General features: G+C 49.8%; 1 protein-coding gene across 2 annotated transcripts in view; it reads left to right on the top strand.

The window, feature by feature from the left end:
* Positions 1 to 5996: 5996 nt before the first annotated feature.
* SLC6A17 (solute carrier family 6 member 17) overlaps positions 5997 to 21795 on the top strand; it is a 51175-nt gene continuing 35376 nt past the window's right edge. Inside the window, exon 1 of one of the 2 annotated variants that reach the window (XM_030824869.1) lies at positions 5997 to 6366. The gene's annotated coding sequence lies outside the window, so the exon portion shown is untranslated. Of the gene's footprint in view, positions 6367 to 21122; positions 21142 to 21795 lie in introns of those variants that run through there. The other variant, XM_030824870.1, reaches the window with a different exon arrangement.

Genomic DNA, 21795 nt, shown 5'->3' with positions numbered 1-21795 from the left:
ACTGAGGGGCAGTGGTTCTGCTTCATGCAGTGTCAGCTGTGAGGCTTGGCTGGAGGCTGGAGGAGCTGCTTCCAAGATAACTCACTCACATGGCTGGCAGGTTGGGGATGGTTGTAGGTCAGGAGCTCAGCCAGGGCTGTGGGCTGAGGGCCTCAGTTTCTCTCCCATGGGCCTCTCCATAGGCTGCTTGGGCTTCCTCACATAATGGTAGGTAGATTCCCAGAGCAAGCATACCAAGACAGAGATAATGGAAGCTACTGTGTTCTTATGGTCTGTGTCTAGAAATAAACATGATATTAATTATCTTGTTTACATAGTCTCAAAGCGTAGATTCAAAGGGAGGGAATATAGACTTCACTTCTTGAAGACAGCATTGTCAAAGAATTTTGAGGCCATGTTTTAAAACATACACAGTGAGGAAACTCTAATAATTGTGCCACCAAGAACAAAGGAGAGGGCGTATATCAGCATCTGTATGTTGAAGACACTCAGAAACGCAAACACGACTTAGGTGAATTGCAACTTGGGTTGTTTCCATGTCCTGGGAAAAGGCCAATATGTCCTACATCTTCCTACTTAACATATTTGGGAATAGTATCTTTGAGGCTTATGTAGAAGGAGATGAACATTCGGAACATCACTTCAATGCCTTTCTTTTCAGGAAAGCAGGCTTGAGTGGATGGGGGATAGCTGGGAAGGAAAGGTTAGCCAGTACACGTGTCTCCTCTTTCAAGGAGGACTAGTGCTGGGATGAGTGGATTAGGTCATCGTGTTGGACCCACCATGTTTGACAGGGCTGCCCAGTGTGTAAGCTTTGACTGAGCACCTACTGTATGTAAGTCACTGTGCTGGGGCTGTACGGCGTGAAACTATGAAGAAGAAAAGTCCCTCCCCTGTAAGGAATCACACTCTAATTTGAGAGGAAGGCATAGACACGTGAAGGCAGACCTATGTTATAAAGCCCTAAAGGTGGGGATTGAGAACAAGGAATTTAGACCCAGGATGCATCTCACTGTATGACTTGGACAGATTATTTAACCACACTAAGCCTTGATTTCCCCTTTAGTGAAATGGTAATTTGAATAATACTGACCTTATAATATTATACTGTATAAGTTTATGTATTTCCATATGCCATAGAAAAGGAAGAATTTGTTTTCTAGATGCTCAGAGGAGAGTTGGCCACTGATAGCTGGAGTGTTCAGGAAGATTTCATGGGGGAGGCCTTTCTTCCCATTTCCATCTCAGCCCCTTCCTGTGGCTCCAAGGCCCAGCTCCCCATGAGTGCTGTCATCGAGGACACCTCTCAGGCTTCATCTTTTTAACTTTGCTGCAGATTTCAACACTGTGAATTACCTTTCCTTCTTATAATTCTCTTTCTTTTGTGATACATGTCATCTTCTTAGCTCTTGACTCTTCTTCTCTGTCTTCTTTCCTGCCCCTCCTGCTCCTCAGAAATAAGCACGTCCTGCCAAGCCTCTATCCTCATGACCATCTTCCGTGTGCTTCCTCCAGAGGGTCTCACCTTCCCCCTAACCCTTTATGGTTATGACTTCCAAGTGTGTGTCTCCTGCCCTCTTTCCTGGACTTTCTACTCATATTTCTAACCACACCTTATGCATTCTTTCATCAACTATTTATGGACAATCTACTGTGTGTTAAAGTTGGGCATGGCCTCTGTCCTGTGGAGCTTCCACATCAACCAAGGAGACTGTCCCTAAGCAACCAGTCATGCCCTCAGTACTTAATTACAATTGTGACAAGGGCTAAAAAAGAGGAGAAAAGTCCAGCTGGGAGGTTGACCCAGTTCTTCTCCATGGTCAGGAGAGGGTCCAGTTTGTGGTGAACTCTGTTGGACGAGTGGGCAGGCAGTGAGGGAAGAGAACAAGGGAGACTGAGCAGATCCCTGTCAGAGAGGGCTTATGGGCTAAAGTCTGAGTCAGGAAGGAGTGGGAGGGCAGGAAGAGTTGAAAGAAGGGTGGTGTATTACTGCGCTACAGGGAAGGCCATTGGGGGAGGGGTGTGAGATGAGGCTGGAGACAGGGAAGGTCCCTGGAAGACATGCTAAAGATGTGGGTGCAACTCTGCAAGCTTGAAAAGGGTGCGATTATATTTGTACTTCTAAAAGATCACTCTTGCTGCTATGTGGAGAGAAGGGAGTAAGACTGGAGTTGGTGTCAAGAGGGGACTGTGAGAGTCCAGGTGAGTGATTATTATAGTTTGGAATAGGCAGTTGGGGGCGGGAGGTGGTGGCAGCAGAATTAAAGAGAAATGACCAGATCCCAGAGGTATGTAGCAAGTAAGATCTCCAGAATTTACTGATAGATTTTATGAAGGGGGAAGTCTCAAGGGTGATTATTGGGGCTTTGGCTGGCTTAACTATTCACAGAGCTAGGGATCACAGGAGGAGAAGCAAGAAGCCAAATGCTGAATGTTCTGCAGGGTAGATCTTTGAATGTTGAGTTCATTTCTTCAACATGTGTAGCTCTGTGGAGCCAAGTGGAAAGGTGGAGTTGGAGGGTGAACATGTGGAGCTCAGAAGACTGTCTGGAATGGAGACGGACATGCAGAAGTCATCAGTGTAGGAGATGGTCTAGGAAGGGTACAGAGTGAGAAGAGGGTTTCGCTGGGAGACGTCTAACACTTAAAGATCAGCAACAGAAACTGAGGGGTGAGCAGAAGGCTAGGAGGAAAACCTGGGAGTGCGGAGTTCCAGAAGGGGAGAGAAGAGAGTGTCAGAAGGAAGGAGAGGGCATCCACAATAAGCATTACAGAAAGGTCAGTAAGATGAGGACTGGAAGACGTCCTGTGGATTTAGTGACACAGAGGTCACTGGTGACCTTAGCGAGACCCTTCTTGGCAGCATGATGGGGCAGAAGTGTGTTAAGGAGTGTGTTGGGGTGAGGAAATGGAGGCAGAAAATGAAGAAGAAAGGAGGGATGAGAGCCTAGTGACATTTTTTTTTTTTGAGATGGACTCTAGTGACATTTTAAAGGAAGATATCTGCATATGCTCACGAGCTGCTAAAAAGGATCCAGGAGAAAGGGAGAGTTGATGAGACACACAGGAGAGACTGGATTAACTAATGGGTGGCTGAGGTTCTCAAGAAGGTGTGGGGCCATGGGATCCAGGGGACAGCTGAGGGCTGGTCTAGAGAGAAGGAGAGACTCTCCCTACTGTATCCAGGGAAGAGGGAGAAGAGTGTATGTGCCGATGGAAATGGTTTAATTCTCATTGGAAAACCGAAGAGGCTTCCAAATGAAGTAAGGCAGTTTCTGAGACAGCAGGGAAGTATGCCGTGGGGGGAAAGCAGGATGAGTGTTTGGGGAGAGTTCTGGTTGGAATGGCCTTGATCAGAGTGGGGAAGTAAGTTGACCAGAGAATCACAGGGAAGTCCTTAGGAAGCGTGAGGAGCCCACTTCAAGTTGGTGGCCATGAAGGCAGACGGAGACTAGTCTGTGGTGTGTTTCTGTCTAGAGAACGTGGCACAAAGAAACCAGGTATTAAGTTCATTCAAAGTTGGGGTTTCACTGGGTAGATGTGATAAAAGGCAGTGAGGCAAGGGCATCTTCTTGTTGTCACCTTGATATCCCACAGACATGTCATTTTCAATATGTCCCAAATCCATTATCTCTTTACCTTCTTCCCCAAATCTGCTCCTCTTTCTAAATTCCCCATCTTGGTTAATAACAATACAATCATCTAGTAATACCCCTAATAATAGTTATTTATTAAGAACATGATATCAGATATGATAACAGATATTTTACTATTTTTTTTTTTTTTTTTTTTTTTTAGAGAGAGGAGCACTTGCTATGTTGCCCACGCTGGTCTTGAATTCCTGGGCTTAAGCAGTCCTCCCAACTTTGCCTCCCAAAGTGCTGGGATTGCAGGTGTGAGCCACCGTGCCTGGCCAATACCAGATATTTTAGAACAATCATCTCAAGATCATCATAACAACCTTATGGGGTATGTACCATTCATTTTACAGACACGGAAACAGAAGTTCAGACAGGTTATGTCACTAGCTCAAGGTCTCTAGTAAATAGCAGTCAGGATGAAAACTTAGATCTATGAGGCTCCAAAGTCCTTCCCCTTTCCCATGGCCACACCACCTGTAAGTTCTCTTGCCTTAACACTGCCTATCTCTGATAGGTTCCTTCCTCTCACCTCCCACACCACGTCAGTTGTCACATTCTATTTGTTCATCTCTGTCCTGTCTCTTGCTACTTCCTGCCATGCCACTCCACCCCATCTGCTTCCCTGGTTGCTTCCACCAGAATGTAAACTCTATAAGGGCAGAGATTATTATCTGTCTCATTTTTTGCTATCTCCTCAGGGCCTGGGACAGCGTAAAGTAAACACTAGGCTCACTAAATAGTTGTTGAAAGAATTTTTCTATTGGGAGATAATTCTCTATGGGTGTCTTGTGTTCCCACAAGTCTTGTGGGCAGAGGCACTGATGGCTTTTTTGTTCCCACTATCCTTTGGAGGATGGTTGCATAGCAAACAGCCTCCAACGATAGCGTCTCCCTCTAGCGGAGAGCAGTTCTGTTCGCTGTCCAGTATAATAAAGATATGTCTAAGGCAAATGTCGGGCAAGTTTGCTTGCAGCGCATTATAAAAGATGGGGGTTTCCTAAGCTTGGAGTTTCTCAGTGTGTGTGGTCCAGACTGTGGTCCACTAGTCTCCGTCTGCCTTCATGGCCACCAACTTCAAGTGGGCTCCTCACGCTTCCTAAGGACTTCCCTGTGATTCTGTGGTCTCATGTCCCTCCCATGGGACTTTAGAGTTAAGGGAAGGTGATCTGAATGTGAAGCTATTGCAGCCTGCTGTGCCATGAGTAATTAAAGTCCTTTGTGTCTGGCCCAGAGTTTCCCGTCTTCTGCTGGCATCCATGAAACTGGCAGGATAACTTAGATTGTAAGTGTAAAATCTGAGACCCTTCAGAGTTCTTGACAATGGCCCTTACCACCTTTCACTAAGACAACTGAGACAACCTCCATCTCCCATTCCTCCCAAACACCTGCCTTGGATGCCAAAGGCCCCCTTAGTGTTCCCTAGAGGAGAGATAATTCATCCAGACTCCCATAACGGCCCCCCAAGGCCCTGGCAAGATGGCTCCTGCCTCTCTGTCTAACTTCACCTCTCATCATCCCCATCCCTGCTCCAGCTCAGGCAACCACCACCCCACCACACGCATACGTTTCTACTCTCTTGCATCTATGCCCTTGTCATGCTGTCCACTCCACAGGGGTCATCCTTCTCCCCTTCTGACTGTCCATCCTTTAGGCCAGGATCTTCCAAGAGGCCTACTCAGAGACCAGTCAGAATTTCCCTGTCACTGTCTCCCCACTTTACTCATCTTGTACGGTTCTCCAATCCTTTCGCTTTGTATTATGAAGACCTGGGTCAACCCACACTGCCTCTCCAGGAGGTTCCATTCCCTCACCTCTGTGATCCTTTCAGCCTCTGCAGCCCCTGGCATACAGTAGGTGCTCAACAGATGAGTGATGTCCTGAAGAGTTGACCTGCACAGGGAACGGCCTTGCAGAATGGTAGGATGGAAGGACGGAGGCGTGGAAGGACATCTCGAGGAAAGGGAACAGAAGCACGGAGGTGGAAATGTCTAGGGCAGGGGAAATAACCACATGAATTGAGATTGAGTTCATGAAAGAAGGCCGAAAGAGGTGAGTCTGAAAAGAAGAAAGTGAAGCCCAGGGTCCAGGAGGGCTTTAACCATTGGGGCCCCATTCCTCTCCGAGGGCAGAAGCCCTGGCGAGGGCTCCAGGGTCTGCATCCCCTGACCAGGGGTCTCAAGAAGCTAAGCCCCCTTGCAACTCCCTCTCCCGCCCCCCGCCCACCCTCTCCGCCTACGTCGGCCATCAGAGCCTCGCTCGCTGCCGGAGAGCCTCGCATTGACGCGGGCCCGCGCGTGAGTCAAGCCTGCGTCACGGCGCCCCGCCGCCAGGGTGGCCTTTCGAAAGCGAGGGAACAGTGCGCGCAGCGCTCCGCCCAGCTCCGTTCCGCTCCGCAGAACCGGCGCGGCCAGGGCGCAGGGAGGGCGGCACTCGGCCCCAGTCTTTGCAATCCCGCGCGCTCTCTCCGCCGTGGGACCTGGGTCTCCGCGACGCTCCCCTGAGCCCCGAGCGCGCGGCGGGCCGGAGCCGGGTTGGGACTGGCGGTGAGGCAGGGAGTGAGGAGCGAGCCGAGTCGCGTGCGCTGGCGCGCAGCTCCGGGTCGCCCCAGCCCCTGCCGGGGGCCTGTGGCCCGGGGGAGGAGCTGTGCGTCCGCGACCCGTCGGGGACCGCAGCTGCTCGGCCGGAGTGCACGGGCCGAGTCTGCGCGACTACCCACGCGTGACAGGTGAGTCGCTGGCCGCGCCCCGCCTGGCTTTACCGGGCCGGCCACTGCAACTTTCCCTGTTCTGGCCCCGCCCCAGCCAGGGAGGGCTGAGGACCAAGGTGCGAGGCGGCGCTGCCCCCGCATCCGCCCGACCCTGCGCTGGTCCCGGGCTCCTCTCGCCGCTCCAGCCGCCGTTGCCTGGCGACGGAGCCCCGGGGCCCGCTCTCCTTCGCGCATCGGGGTGCCCAGCGGCGTACGCACGGGTTGGACACCGGGCTTCAGCTTCTGGTGCTCAGAAGGGCCCAAGAACTCCGGAGGAAATTGGGCTGAGCTGCGGAGGCAAGCGTCCGCGGAGCACCGGGAGGGGGCCTGCCCGGCCCATCCGCGGCTTGAAACTGCGCGCCCAGGGCGCAGTTCCACTGGGAGCCTCCTACGCGGCTGGAGACCCCAGCCCCAGCCGCTCGGCCTCAGGCCTGTGACCTTGACAGTAACATTGGCAAGCGAAGGAGAACTCTCACGCCCGAGATGAATATTTAATTCTCAGTCGTGGGGCTGGTCCTCGCTGGATTCGGAGCTAGCAGAGAGCCCTTCCTCCCTCGTGGGAAGCGCATCTGGGGAACGGAATGGCTGAGACAGGGGACGTGCGTGTGGTGCCCATCTGGAGGGGGCGCCGTCCTGGCCGGGCGAGAGGCCTCTGCTACATTTATGCCTGTGTGCGCCGTGCTCTGAAGCGATGCTGGATGCTCGCAGTACTATGGGGAGGGCCGCTCCCCGAGGGGCGCGGCCGCCTTGGAAAGAAGCGTGATGTTTCCTTTTAAAGCCCAGACAGCCCTGTCAGAAATCAAGTTCAGAAATCCCAAGGCCATTCACCTTACGGGACCTAGGCCCTGTCAAGTTGGCTTTAGAAAATATTTTTTGATCCCATTCCTCTTTCCTTTTTTTTTTTTTTAGAAATACTTTAACAGGCCTTTTGGATTAGGAGATTTCTGACCAGAGCTACCTACCTTTGGGGCAATTCAGCTGTGAACTTGAGGCAGGTGGGGGTGGGTTGGGGAGACAGGGAAGTGGTCATGAGAAGGAAGATTCTTTTCCGGGCATTGTCCTTTTTAACAGGAACGTCAGGAACAAAGACAATCCTGTAATGGCTCCAAAAAGATTCAGCCAAAACTTTAGTTAGCGCCTAACTGTTAAGGTCTTGCTGGACACACTCACTGATGTCTGGAGAACAAGGTCAGAGTGTGTTGAGGTTAACAGTGGGGAGTTCTTGTGTCTCGTTCTGTGCTTACATTATCCCATGGCTCTGTGAGGCGGACCCATCACCTGGGCAGGAAGAGCTTTGAGGTCACACCTGATTGTCCTTGGCCATGGCCCATCCACAGGGACCATCAGAGGCTTTAGCTCCACTGCCGGATTTTTCTCCAGTGGAACATCTGTGGCTAAGTAGGTGGTTGAGTTTCAGCGAATCCCTGCAGCTCAGCCTGGTGGGTGACTCAGTGCAGGAGGCAAATGGTGCCCACCAGCTCTGATTGGAGTGAGTTTGTTTGGCCTGAGTCACACACAGCGTCGTGTGTCAGCTGTTTGTGAGTTGATTGGAGTTCTTTAGCAGGACTCGTGAGCAGGAATGGCCTGAGCCCAAGTGTTTTGGGCAGAGGTGGGCAAGTCTTCTGAGGGAGCTAAGCAGAGCTCTGGCTGCTGGGCAAGGGTCCTGGAGCTCTGACTCCTTGGGAAGGTGAGCAGGGCCAGGCCGGGCTGGGCAGGGAGATGGGGAGAGGTGAAGGGGAGGGTAAGGAAAGGCTGTGTGATTGTGGTCAGAACTGGGCCCAGTGTTCTGCCATGTGCCAGTGGGGTGACCTTGGGCAAGTCACTTCACCTTGGGAGTCTCAGTTTCCTCAGTTGTAAAACAGGGATGCCTATGATATTATTTCTGCAGGCTTATTTTGAGCCAGGTGCTAGACACAGCAGGTGTTCATTAGACGTTAGTTCCCCATCCCTTCCCTTATGGGACTTAACCAGAGGCAATTCTTTCTCTCATGGCTTCTGCTCCATCATGAAAGGGGATGTGGGGACACATGAAGGTTCAGTGCTTCCCATGTGATTGAGAAGGACCCATAACTCAGCTTCACATACACCTGTTTCCAACCCTCAAGTATCCCCATGAGACCCTAAATTGGGAAGCCTGATTAAGAGCAGGATTAGTGTTGGGGTAGGGGTGGGATTCAGCTGTGCTGGGTCTGCTAGCTGCCCTTGGCCACCTGCAACAGCTCTGGGGTGACTCCAGCACCACAGACCTTGACTCCTTGGGGTTGTTTCTGACTGTGGCCTGGTCCCAAGCTGCAGCACGTGCTGGGTGGACTTCAGGGGTCATTTCTCTTTGTTCAGGTTTTGCCATCCTCCTCCCCACCCATTCTATCCATAATAGAATTGAAAGTTACAAGAGAACTATTCAGGAGAGCTGGGACTGGCCTCTCCTGGAAAGTGAGGTGTGTGATTCCTGTTTTCCTGAAGGACTCTGGGCCCCTGGGTTTCTCCATCTATAAAATGTCCAGATTTGGTGCTGAGCTAAGATGTGTGTGCCTTAAGAGTGAAGGAAATAAGGGGATCCCAAATGCAGCAAGAAAGAAGCCATGCTGGCTCAGGGGACTCCAATCTGCTACTGGAAATGTGTGTGTGTGTGTGTGTGTGTGTGTATGCATTGCATTCACCATTCATTCTGGAGCCAATGCCCTCCCCATTGGATCCAGGAGCAAATTCCAAGGATGACAGAAACAGAGATGAGAAGATTCCAGAGAAGCACGTTCCTTCTGCCTGTGTACCCTCCCTTCCTTTATACTCCTTTTCTGTCCAGGTTTGCTGCAGCAGGACAATTCATCATTAATCCCTTTAAAGCTGCTAAGATAAGCAGCAGGATAGTTTAAAGGGAAGATGGATTTAAGCTTTTTTGCTAGAACTAGCTCTGAGTTATCACTTGCTCCCAGGCTGAGCTACAAGAAGTCCTCACAGCCAAACATCTGGAGCACCAGGATGCGGGAAAAAAAAACCTGTCACCTCAGCCCCTGTGCTTCCCTCCCCTGAATGATGTTGCTGGCTGCCAGAGGTCAGAAGCACAGTGCCATAGGTAGATCTGATTGCTAGAGCACTCTCCCAGACTCAAGTGGGGCAGTGATCTGTGAGGAAATGCCTACTTTGCATGCTTTTAGGAGGGGTGAGCGCTGTTCTGGATTCCAGTGGCTCACAATGTGCTTGGCACAAATTGATAATATCCAGTTGCTTATTGAGGCTTCTGTGCTGTGCTAAGTGTTTTATTCCCAGACCATCTCATTTAATCTTCATCACAATCCCAGGAGACAGATATTGCTATCTCTAGTTTACAGATTGTAAAATTTAAGGTTCAGAGAGGTTAAATAATTTGTTCAAGGTCACACAGGTAGTGAGTGGCAACTAGAGAATTGGAACTCAGTCCAAACTTCATGTTCCTAACCTCTACGTCCAAACTTCATGTTCCTAACCTCTACGTCATATTTCTCCGCAATACATTCTTAATAAATGCTGACAACCTAGGCATTTACCCAAACAAGATTGTCTAGAGCTGTGGGTCCAGTTTTTTTAAGTTAGTGCCCCAGGAAAAGGGGAAATAGGCCTGTACTAATTGGAAATTGGTGGAAAACAAATATAACCAAACGTCCAAGGCATGGTATTTGGCTCCAGGTGGGTTGAAATCCAGAAAAAGATCCCAGGCTCCATCTTTGTGCTTTCTTGTCCTTTCCCTGCCTTTCTCTTCCTGACTTCTACTGCCCTTGACCTCATTCCCTTAAAATGTGTCCAAGCTAGGGGTTCGTGTGTAGAACAGTGAGAGGAGTCAGAGCCGGTGGATGTTGCCCTGAGAATTTCTGCATATGCAGAATCAAGGACGGCCACTTGCTGATGGGAGCTTGGTGGGTCAGGTTTCTCTGCTGAAGAGTGTATGCCAGGGATTTGTAGCAGTTTCTGGTGATGCCCCAGACCCCAGAGAAAACTGCTAACACTTCAAGGTTATTTAGAGCAGCTTCTGGCAGGGCTGCTTGGGGAGATGCCACTTGCTTCTTCCTGGTCTTTTTCCCACGGAGAGCCCACTTTCTCCTCACTCCAAAACTCTGCCACACGTGTCCGTGGCCATTCTGGGAAACATGGCACCTGATTCCTCCAGCTTCTCTGTCTCTTCTCTTTCTCTGAAAAATCACCATCCCCAGAACAGGCACATGCTGTCCTAGCCTGCCCATCATCTCCAAACCACCTGAGATCTCAGTGGGGAAGTTCCTGAAGGTGGATAACTGTATGTAAGTATTAATGCTCCTCACTGGCAGTGGACCAAGAGGACTTCCCAGAAACCCTTGCTTCATAGGCAGCCATTTTGTGGAGATAAGTCCTTTGATAATTCTCTTTCTCTTCCTCCTCCTCCTCCCATGAGTGATTCTTAAAACATTGCTCATTTATGGGCAAATCCAGTTTTTTTTAAATACATAGTTAGACATTCAGTATGTACAGAAAATTCACATGTAAGAACATAAGTTCAGATGCAATATGAATTACTGTATACGCTTATTCTCATGTTCAGAACCAGGTGTGTTTTGTTAGAGAATAATTCTGGGTCAGGTGAGTTCTAGGCTGCCTGAGTCCCCAACTAGGGAGTTGAGGCACAAAGCCCTGTCCAGTCTATGTCCTCTTGTGGAGTGGGAGTGAGGCACATATACAGCAGAGGAGTGCGTACCCCAGCTCACAGGCCCTGGGGTCACCTCATTAGCTGCAGTTGTCCCACTGAGTTGCCACTCTGCCTTCCTGAGCCTACCTAGCAGTTTATTTGAAGATAACAAGTTGCCTGTCACTGTACGCCATCATTTCTAATTAGTGGTTTAATTAGAATTTCTGCTGGGTTCTGCATACCACTAATTTACCACCTTCTATTTTGCTTGCAAATGGAATTCACTGGTCCACACCCCAAAATTCTGCCAGTTACATTTTTCTTTAATTATAAGACTCTGGGTTCCTGAGGCTTTAAATCCTACACCAGCTCTAAATGGAGCAGAAGCAATGTTTGCTAAAACTACCTTGCAAGAGGAATGAATAGTCACTCGATAGGGTGGTTCCAAAATGTACTGCCAAGTGAGTATTCATTGAGGACATGGGTCTCCCTTCCTTTGCCCAGGTCTAAAGGAAGGAGAGCAGACGTTCTGTACCGCAGAATAACCCGGTGGGCGCTGTCCATGGTCCTGCCACACCACTGGGGCCATCTGCCTGCTAGTAATTTGGGACTCCACATGACAGCTGGAAGGAATCTCCTTGACCAGTTCCCCAAATTGCTTTATATTGTGAGTTTTGGAAGAGAACGTGGTCAAGTGAGGAAGATCCTGCTCTCTGGGAGAAATGGTGGTAGATGGGCTCAGTCCACTGTTGACTTCCTGAATGTATCATTTTGCAAGGCTGCATGGTGCACTGCAGAACTTCCCAACCAGTGCCACAGATGGGTACCATGTGGCCGAGAAATAATGATGCCCTCATCCCTTGGAGTAGCCTGGGATGGCCTCGCATGGTGGCGCCTCTTCCATGTACCCCAGTGTGCCATGCCAGTGTTATTTTCTGTGTCATGACATGCAAAAGATTGGAACATACCAGTATGTCAAAAAGAATATAGCTACAGTTTGGTAGATGACAGTCGGAATCCCCGCTCTTCCATTTCACGGCTGGGTAATCTTGTACATGATAGAGGCTTCTTTGTCTTGAAGATAAGAATTGTATTTTAAGTTGCTGGGAGGATAAATAACATATGTAAGCACAGTGGGTCACCTGTGGCTTGTCCCAGTAGGATGCTTTTCTGCCCAGCCCTCTACAAAGCTGCACTGGAGGCTGGTGAGAAAAGAGACACAAACCCTTCTCATTTTCAGGAAAGAGACATCATGTTGGGACTGTAATTAAGGGTTTCTGATCACTATTCCTTCAAGAGCTCTTCAGCAGTCCGTTTGGTAACTCAGGTAATTGAACACCCTTGGTTCCCTCTGTGTCTTTCTAAGACAACAGAAAATAGTGGTTTTAAGAAAATCCAGGTCAGATTATTTTGGCAGATGCCGTGAGCACTCACCTGTCCCCATGGTGGTCCCCCCATGAATGAGGAAAGAAGGGAATGAGGCTTTCTCTGCTTGTTCCTGGATTTTTATATGCACATCTGGTTTTTAAACTTTTTCTTTTTCCAAATTGGTATACTCTCATGGGTCCTTTATCTGTCTGAGATCTGGTGTGCCCTTCAGCACCTCAGGTCCTCAGTTTCCCTTTCCCTTCAAATCTCAAGTCTCATCCAACAGCCTGATCCATATCACCATCATTGCTTACCTACCCTCCCTGTTTCTTCACTTGTCCTACTGGCAGCCATTGATCCCTGTAAAAATAGTCAGGTCAGGCTGGGTGCGGTGGCTCACATCTGTAATCCCAGCACTTTGGGAGGCCGAGGCAGGTAAATCACGAGGTCAGGAGATACAGACCATCCTGGCCAACATGGTGAAACCCCGTCTCTACTAAAAATACAAAAATTAGCTGGGTGTGCTGGCATGCGCCTGTAATCCTAGCTACTCAGGAGGCTGAGGCAGGAGAATCACTTGAACCCGGGAGGTGGGGATTGCAGTTAGCCAAGATCATGCCACTGCACTCCAGCCTGGGCGACAGAGCAAGACTCCATCTCAAAAATAAATAAATAAATAAAAATAAAATAAAATAAAAATAAAAATAGTCAGGTCACATTACTCCTCTGCTTGAAAACCTCCAACAGCTTCCCATTGGCCTTGAAAGAAAACCCTAACTCCTTTCCTTGCTCCTGGAGTCCTGCCTGCTCTGGACACTCACTGTCTTCCTAGCCCAGCACCTCCCACTCTTCCATTGTTCAGGGTGCTCTAGGCACATGGCCGTCTGTCTGTTCCTTGTACTCACCAGGCATGCAGGTCCTGCCTCAGGACATTTGCACTTTCTGTTCCCTCTGCTCTGAATGCTTTCCCAGGACATCCACATGGCCCGCTCTCTCACTCCGTTCAAGTCTTTATGTCACCTTATCAGAGCATACTTCCTTACCCCCATCTCTGTTGTAGCATCCCTGCTGTGCTCCACTCCCTCATACTCTATATTGTATATGTTTATTTGATATGCTTATATATACTATCAGATATAGTGTATGTTTATATGTACACTATAAATTATATATTTGTCTGATTTCTATTTGTCCCTCTGCACTAGAATATAAATCCAGTGGAGCAGGGACATTATTTGCTCTGTTCTCTGTTGTACTAGAACAGGGCCTAGAACATAATGTTCAGCTAATATTTGTTGAAATAAGTAAAGGAAAAGAAGGAGGGAAAGAGATTTAAAAATATTTTAAATCCTATATTTTAAAATCCCGTATTTCAGCAGTACCTCTAGTTTATAGGAGTCACTGGGCTCTACTCCCCTTCCAGGCCAAAAGGGGAGTAGAAGTTGGAGAACTGAGCCCCAGCATCCCCTGTCAGCCCACTGTGTCCTTGGGCTCACACGTGCATGTCCCACCCAGCTCCAGGGCATTGTAGGATGTGGGTGAGTACGCCTTGATTCCTGGCTAAGCCCATTTCCCACGTGTTCTCACATGAAGGTGGTAGCTGGCACTGGTTGATGGCATGCCCCTGAGGGCCTGGTCTGAGTTGAGCACAACTCTTGTGTTACCTCGTTTTATACTCGTGACAACCCTGTGAGGAGTAGCATCCTTCATCCCTATCTTTTCAGGTCCAGAAGGTAAAACCAAGAGGGTTTATGTACTTTCCCAAAGACTAACATCTCATAAATGGCAGAGCAGGACTTTAGGTTTTCCTGGCTCTAAAACCCATGGTAGCATTGAGGTTGAAAGTCAGGCTCCAGGGTCGGTCTGTCAGTGCAGATCCAAGGGCTTTGGATGACTTGCCTTATTTCATCAATTCCAAAATGCATATTTTTGGACATTGCCACATCTTAAAATCAGGACATGACATGCAATCAATAGCTGTTTCAAAATGGCTGTGGGTCTATGGCAGCTCACCCTAGTTGGGTGGAAAACTTTGATGGACCAGAAAGTGCCAGCATCAAAGGATCCTAGATTCAATGAAATATAGGTAATTATCCCTCTAAGCTTCCATGTCTTCATTTGTAAAATGGGAATAACAGTGGTATCTACCTGATATAATTACTGGCAGGATTAAAGGAGCTAATATCTGTTTGGTGCTCAGCATGGTGGTTGCCACAGAGATGGGACTCAAGAATTATGGCGTATGTGCTGTGTTGTCATTGTTATTATTACTACACCCCACTCTGCCTTCAGAAGTTCCCCCAGTGGATCCCTCAGCACCTGAATTCTAGTAAAGAGAGAATGCATGGGTTGGGGGGGTGCTTCCTGGGGCTGCCCTTGTTTACATGCACACAGAGCATGCGTTCTCCCACGTGAGATGGTAAAATGGAACCACAAGATCTGTTTGCACTGGCCACACCCACATTTTTCAGTGCCAGTTCCTCCTCCTCTGGACCATCTGCCCCCTTTCCTGCTTCCCTTCCTTCTTGACTAAGAAAACAAGGTATTGACTCAAGAGAACAGACTCGGCAAATGCAACAGGAAAGTAAGAAAGGGCTGCAGAAGGTGCCACTGGCTCCTCAGCTAGATTTCTTGTTTGGAATGGTCCCACAAGTCCCAAGCCATGCTGTGTGTCAGGACTTTGCCCACCGAAAGATGATTTCCCTGAGGTGAGGATGGATTCTGTCTACAAAGTAGGGAAGGTACAGCACAAATACTGGCTCTTTTGAAAGTGGCCAAAAGTCACAAAGGGATGGCCAGGCTTCTTAGTGTATCCTAGCTTTCAAACTGTCACTTGGGGCATGATATGGTCTTGGCATCAGAATATTGCATCAGAAAATGGAAAAAACTAGAAGCTGGAAAAACACATCAGACTCCCTGAACTTTGGGGTGTTCAAAAATGGATCAATTCATTTATGCACTCATTCAATTCGATCATATCATATTTATCATGCTCATATTATAATAAGATACCAGGATTTGGCCTTGCAGAAGCAAAGATGGTGTCAATTGAGGTATGAAATGGAAGACCAAAACACAAACCTGACAAATCTGTGAAATGGAGTAAAAAGAAATCACCACTCTGTTCATTTGATTTTTTCAATAAGCTTTTCTTTCTCTTTCTCCTTCCATCCATGTGGTAACCAGATGCAGCTGGCAGGTAAGCAGGCAAGCACTGCTCCTCATTTTACAGATGAATAAGAAACAGAAACTGGCTTCCAAGTCTTGGGGCTCTCCCTATGTGTGCTGCAGGGCTGCACCAGATTAGAGTCCCCCTGGCTGGGACATGCAGACTTCCGGTAGGTTCAAATGTCTCTCTAGTCACTGCTGTGTTTTACCCCGCCTCTTTGTTTCAAAGGTGAGGCAGTAGTAAGATTTCAACATGAGAAGCAGGTTGTTCTCAGAGGGTTGGAAGGCAGGGACCGTAGAACACCTGTAAATACCATGTTCTGCCCACAGAAATGTGTAGGATAATCTGTGTGTGCGAAGCACTGGGTGGGTAGGAGGCAGTGAAGGGTGGGCACAAAGCTGAATGCACCTTCGCTCGTGCCTCAAGGAGCTTGCTGTTCAGAAAAGGGATCAGGTGTAACGACAACTAGTTGTACCAGACAGCCAAATAGTAAAATAGTGTAAAAGAGTGTTACGAGGAGTGTGCTGAGAAGGGCAGAGCGTTAATGCTCACTCACAGACTCGCAGGAGTTGTCATAGAGGCGAGGCAGGGGACCTAGAAGCCTTCAGCTGTCAGAGGATGGGAAGTGGTTAGTCTAGAGTGAGTGGTGAGTGGGCTGGGAGGAAGTGGAAGACGAGGCCCGGGAGATAGAGGGGGCCCAAATGCCTCGGAAAGGGCCTTGGGCTCCCTTCAGTAGGCAGTGGGAGTGGGGCGGCGTGGCATTTCCAGAAGATGCCACTGAAGGCAATGTGTAGGATGCCGGTGGGGAAAGTGAGCTGGGAGCCTGCTGCAAGCATCTAGCCAGAGAGTTGGCTTTGAGGTCCTGAGTGGGGACCACTTCCACGATTTCCTCTTCTTGGGGGCTCTTCAGGGTGCCTGTTGGAACACCCTGAAGAGTTGCTTTTTAAGGATGTGCTTGGCCACAGCCGCTCTTTCCAGAGCCACAAGACCCAAGGATAGCAGGGTCAGGAGCACGGGGAGGGGCGGGGCAGGGTGGGCACTGTGGTGTCTGTGGTCATTGTAATTAGGTGACTGCCTACTTCCCCAAAGATGGTGGCTCCCCCACTCACCTCCCCTGGGGAGTCTAACTTGGAAAATAAATGATTCTCTTTGTCCCTTGAGTTACCTGAACCTTCCCCGCAAGAAACACCCCAGGCCCAGGAGGTGGGTGCTCAGGGAGCTGCCTTCATCATTACAAAAGGGCCCCTCTTCCCTTCTCCTCCTCCCTGGCTGCTGTGGGGTGGAGGGGCTCCAGGCTTTGTCCTGGTGCCAGGGTGAGAGCAGCCATCCCCCACCACCTTGAGCTAATTGCCGGATGCTGTGCTTGAAAAATTTTCATGGAGCCCTCACCCCTCTGGCAGGAGATATTTTTACCTGTCTGCCTCCCAGTCACACTATTTTTTCTCCTTTCAAGAAGATTCGCAGTTCACTTGCTCCGACCTGCTTCTCTCACAGGAGCTATTCTGAGCTGCAAGCCACCTCTGTTGCTAAGTGACAAGCTGGCACTGAGGGCCTTCTCGGCACTCATGCCCCTGTGCGCTGTGCTTTCAGGGATGGAGGCACTCCTTTCAGAGAGTACCTTGCAGCTTCATCATCCAACGTGTTGCTCGTGAAAGCCACTTCACAACCCACCCCAGCTACTACGGGGGGCATAATTAGAATACGGCTGTGCTGGCTGTCACCACATCTCTACCATGCTCCAGTGGGTTCTCAGCTGATAGAGGGTAGCAGGGCAGACAGAACTTACCTTTCGCATCCATTGTTACAGGTGCCTGGGGCAGTTGGCTCTTTGCTCATACCCACAAGCAGGAGGGACTCTCAATAGATATATGCTAGAGCTGAAGGGGGTCTTGGAGGCCATCCATGCCAACCCATTTTACACACAGGAAAACTGAGATCTGGAGAAGTTAGGGCAATGGTACCAGTTTGCACAGTAGGTTGGTCAGGCCCGGCACCTAGCTGGCCTGCTGATACCTGGATTGTGGCTGGTTCCATGAGATACATGGGTATGGGAAGAGAGGAATCACCCCTCTCAGGGTCCTTCTATGATCCTGATGCTTCTCCCAGACAAGGCTTTGGGGTCACTGGCTGGGTACACTTTGGATTCCCAGTTCCTGCTTACTCTAAAAGCTGACCTTTCACCAGCACATGGCTTCAGGGAACTGGGGGTGGAGCAGGGAGGGTTGTTCCAAGTCACTGCTTCCACTGGGGTATGAATTGAATGAGAGCTGAAGAAGAGGTACCATTTGTGAGCGCTTCTTGGGTGCCGGCATGGTTCTAAGACCAGTACAATATATCCTCCTCACAGTATGGTGAGGTGGGCACCGCTGGCACCCTCCCTTGACACATGAGGAAACTGAAGCTCAGAGAGGCTAGAAAAGTTGCCCAGGCCAGGTGGCTGGCACGCAGTGAGCTGGGGTTGGAACCCAGGGCATCTTACTCCTGAGCAGGATCACCAACCCATGTTGGTAAAAAAAAAAAAAAAAAAAATGGTTTTTAGTGGTCTCAAGCTATTCCAAACATGAAGTACATTTGAATAACAACAATGCTAAACTTTTAATACAGGCCTTGTTTTTATTAATAATAAATAATATTGCTGGTCTTTTGGATCCAAGCTGGGAGCTGCGGGACCTTTGCCTGACTTCCTTTGACACTGGGGTGTGGTGCGTGGTAGGACTTTCTAGGGGGTGCCCTAGGTGGACACCAGTTCTGAAGAAGAAAGTGGGCATTGCTGGGGTGGTGCAGGACGCTTCTCTCCACCCACCTCCACTCCCATGGTCAGCTCTCTTTGGCCTTTCTTGAGAAGAAATGGGATTGATGGGACCAAATATCCATATGGGGACTTACGTATTTTTTAAATGTATAAAGGTAAACAACACAAGGCTTCCAGGCAGTGGCTGCTACCATTTGGGTGCTTTCTGTGTGCCAAGCTCTATGCCAGGCACTCCGTGTGCAGCCGCTCATTGGACCCTCACAGCAGCCCTCCCTGGGAGATGGGAACCATCATTAAATGCAACCTTTTCCCCCATGAGGAGACAGACACTCACATAATTAAAGTGCCTTGTCCAAGAGCTAGTGTGTGGCCAAGGCCCCAGGGCTGCCCACCTCCCTCAGAGCACCTGCCCCAGTCCTCACACACAGCACAGCCGTGCTCCTCCCTCCCCAGCACACCTCTCCCTGTCTCTGCCTCTCATTCTGCCCCGTGGCTCTGGCCACCTTCCTCTTCCTGGAATTCCCAGGGCTGCTTCCTTTTTGGGAGCTTTGTGTCTGCTGTTCACTCAGCCAATGCTCTTTCCTGTCATTCACGCCTCTGCTCGAATGTCACCTCCTCAGAGATGCCCTTCCTGACTGCTCCCCCAACCCCCGCATCCAGCATAAAAGAGCCGCCTGCCAGCTTGCTCCACCCCTCCGGTGTGATTCTCTTTACAGCATGTATCACCCCTGGCCATTATATTACCCATCGATTTCTTTAGTATCCGGCCGTTCCACATGAAATGCAAACTCCACAAGAGGAGACACTTTGCTTGTTTTGTTTGCTGCTGTATCCCTCACACCTAGAACAGAGGCTGGCATATAGGAGGCACTCAGGAAATGTATGTCAGGTGAGTGAGTGAGTCAATGAATGAAGTGAGAACTCTCAACTGCAGGCCTGTCTGGCTTCACAGCCCATGCCTCACACTCCCACACCCAGTGATCTTCTCCCTGTGTCCCCCACCTCTATTGACTTTGTCCCAGACAAGGCTCTGGTCAGGGTGTTAGGAGAACCTGAGTAGCTTTGGGCAATTCAGTTCCTGTCTCTGGGCCTCAGTTTCCTCAGAGATAAAATGGGAACGTTGAGTCACACAATTGCTAGGGTCCCTCAAGCTTTAATTTCTGAGTCTGACCCTGCTGTCACCTGGGCATATTCACTGGACACAGAGGGTTCCAGTCATGACTGCACCCAGCTCAGTGCCTCAGCCTGGAGGTTTGTAAAAGCCCTTTGCATCCTGCAGACCTAATGGCACAGGAGTCCTTGGGCCCCCATCCCTCAGTGTGGGATGCGCATGGCGTCAGTGACATCTGGGGAAGAAGGAGGAAGCTCGTATTAGCTGATGCCCTGTGGTTGCTGGATGCTGCTGTGGGTATCCTTCTTCTGCTTTACTAGAATGTCCTTGAGTCCTCCTCATTTAAAATGATGCCTTTTTCCCTCCCAGCCCTTTCTCATCTTGGTGACCGAAGCTGCCACTCACTAGGCTATTTATGGAGAAATATGTGCTCCAATTGGTGAGCAGCAAGATAAATTCTGCAGACTTGCAGGAAACCCCCTTGGTTTTCTCTAGTTGTGGCTTGATGATCAGTAAATCATACCTAATGCACTGCAGATTGCTCTGCTCAAACCCTGCTGCAGGCAGAGTGGCCGGGGACAGGCTCTGAGCCAAGGAACTCTAGTGATTGCAGGCTCCAGAGGGACCCCCACCCTTCTTCCCAGATCTCGTCTTTAGTAACAGCTCTGGATGTAAGCTGTAGGGGAGGGGGAGATGCCTTGATAGGCAGCCATTTCTCTGTTTGCACGCCCTGCAGACGGGGACCTGCTGAGTGAGGAGAGGAGCTCATCCTGGCAGCCCAGGCAAGGACACAGGCCTCTCCATTGCGTAACTCCTAGGGCCACACTTCATTTGTGTAATACAGGCAACACGGCAGCTCTGGGGGGAGGCCCAGGGCTGAAAGTTCCACAGATGCACAAGTGCCACCCGTGGGGCACCTTTCAGGACACAATGGGGTGTTCAACTGACCCACTGTGAAGTGAGTCCTAGCAGAGAGCTTCTTATAGGGAATTATGTGGTCCTCTAACCAGGCTGGCCCTGTCATAGTTACCCCAAAGCCTAACCCTGTCTATTCTTGAGGTGTGAGGGGGCAGTCACTGAAGACTCACTGTCCCCTTGGAAGAGGAGGGCAGCAGGTGTCACCTGCTAATGTGGTCCAAGACCTGGCCTAGGGAGGGCTAGCTAACCCCATAAACCTCCCAGTTTCATTACAAGTGTAACAGGGCCTGGCTGGCAGTTCTCCTTGATGGTCAGGCCTTGGCTGGGGTCAGCCAGGAGGTCTGGGTCAAGGCTGGTAGGAAGGACGGGCCTGGCCCTTGTACTGCACAGCAACCTTGCCTGTGCCATTCAGGTGGCACGTACCTACCAGGAGAACAAACAGGGAGCCCAGCTTCCAGAGACAGCTCTTTCCCTTAATAAAGTAATTACAGAGCTGGTTAAGTTGCATCCCTAGAAAGATGCAGGGCAACCGCAGGCTGGGGTGTGTGTGTTTAATTTTAAATCCTCCAACCTTCCCTTAATGAGGGGGTGCCTTGAAACATAATGGAATGGTGGAATTCTTCAAAGGCTTCGTTTTCTTGGTGCTTTATTTCTTTAAGGGAAAGCATGAAAGACAAATGAGGACTGGCAGGAGCAGGGGAGGGTTTTGCCTCCCCCGCCCGTGTTGTGCAGACATTATCTGCTGTAAAACTGTCGCTGAAGGATGAAGAACCAGCTCTTGGCTGCAGAAGTCCTCAGATAATGTCAGTGCTGAGCAATGACCCAAGATTCGTTGGCACTGAGCAAACAGCTCTTGGCTTCTGGTGCCAGAATCTTTAGCTGAGCCTGGTCAACCACTCCAGCCAGGGGAATGGAGATGCTGTAGGCACTGGTGTCCAGGGGCCCCCTGGTGATGGCTCAAGAGCCTTTTTTTTTTTTTTTTTTAAATCACCTAGGGATCCTGTAAAAAGGCAGAGATTGATTCAGGAGGTCTGATGCAAGCCTAAGATGCCCCTTTTCTAACCAGTTCCTGGTATAATCCCTGCATTTTGAATGAAAAGGCCCTAAGGAAGGAAGGCGCTGGCTTCCGTGGCTCCCGCCAGGTGGTTTTGGCTAAGCAGAACACCTGGAAGGGGAAGGCTATACGGGCCTCCAAAGGGGCTTGAGCACTCTAAGCTCTGCAGTATGGAAGAGAGAAATGTCTTCACGGATAACGCTCTACTTGGGTTTGGAGTATGGCTTTGCCTATTTTGCCCCTTTAGGTTTACTTTTCAAATAATGCTCGGGTCAAGCCTCTGGAGAAACTGAGTCTGTAGGCCTTGAGCTCCTCACCGGGCAGCCCCTGACGGGGAGGGAGGGCAAGCTGAATATATGAGGCCTTTGACCTGCCTCAGAGTGTGATGGGGAGTTAATTCGGG

The sequence above is a fragment of the Nomascus leucogenys genome, chromosome 12, assembly GCF_006542625.1.
Source record: "Nomascus leucogenys isolate Asia chromosome 12, Asia_NLE_v1, whole genome shotgun sequence".
Lineage (NCBI taxonomy): Eukaryota > Metazoa > Chordata > Mammalia > Primates > Hylobatidae > Nomascus > Nomascus leucogenys.
Note: the sequence above shows the minus strand (reverse complement) of the source record. Positions and strands in the feature narration are given on the sequence as shown.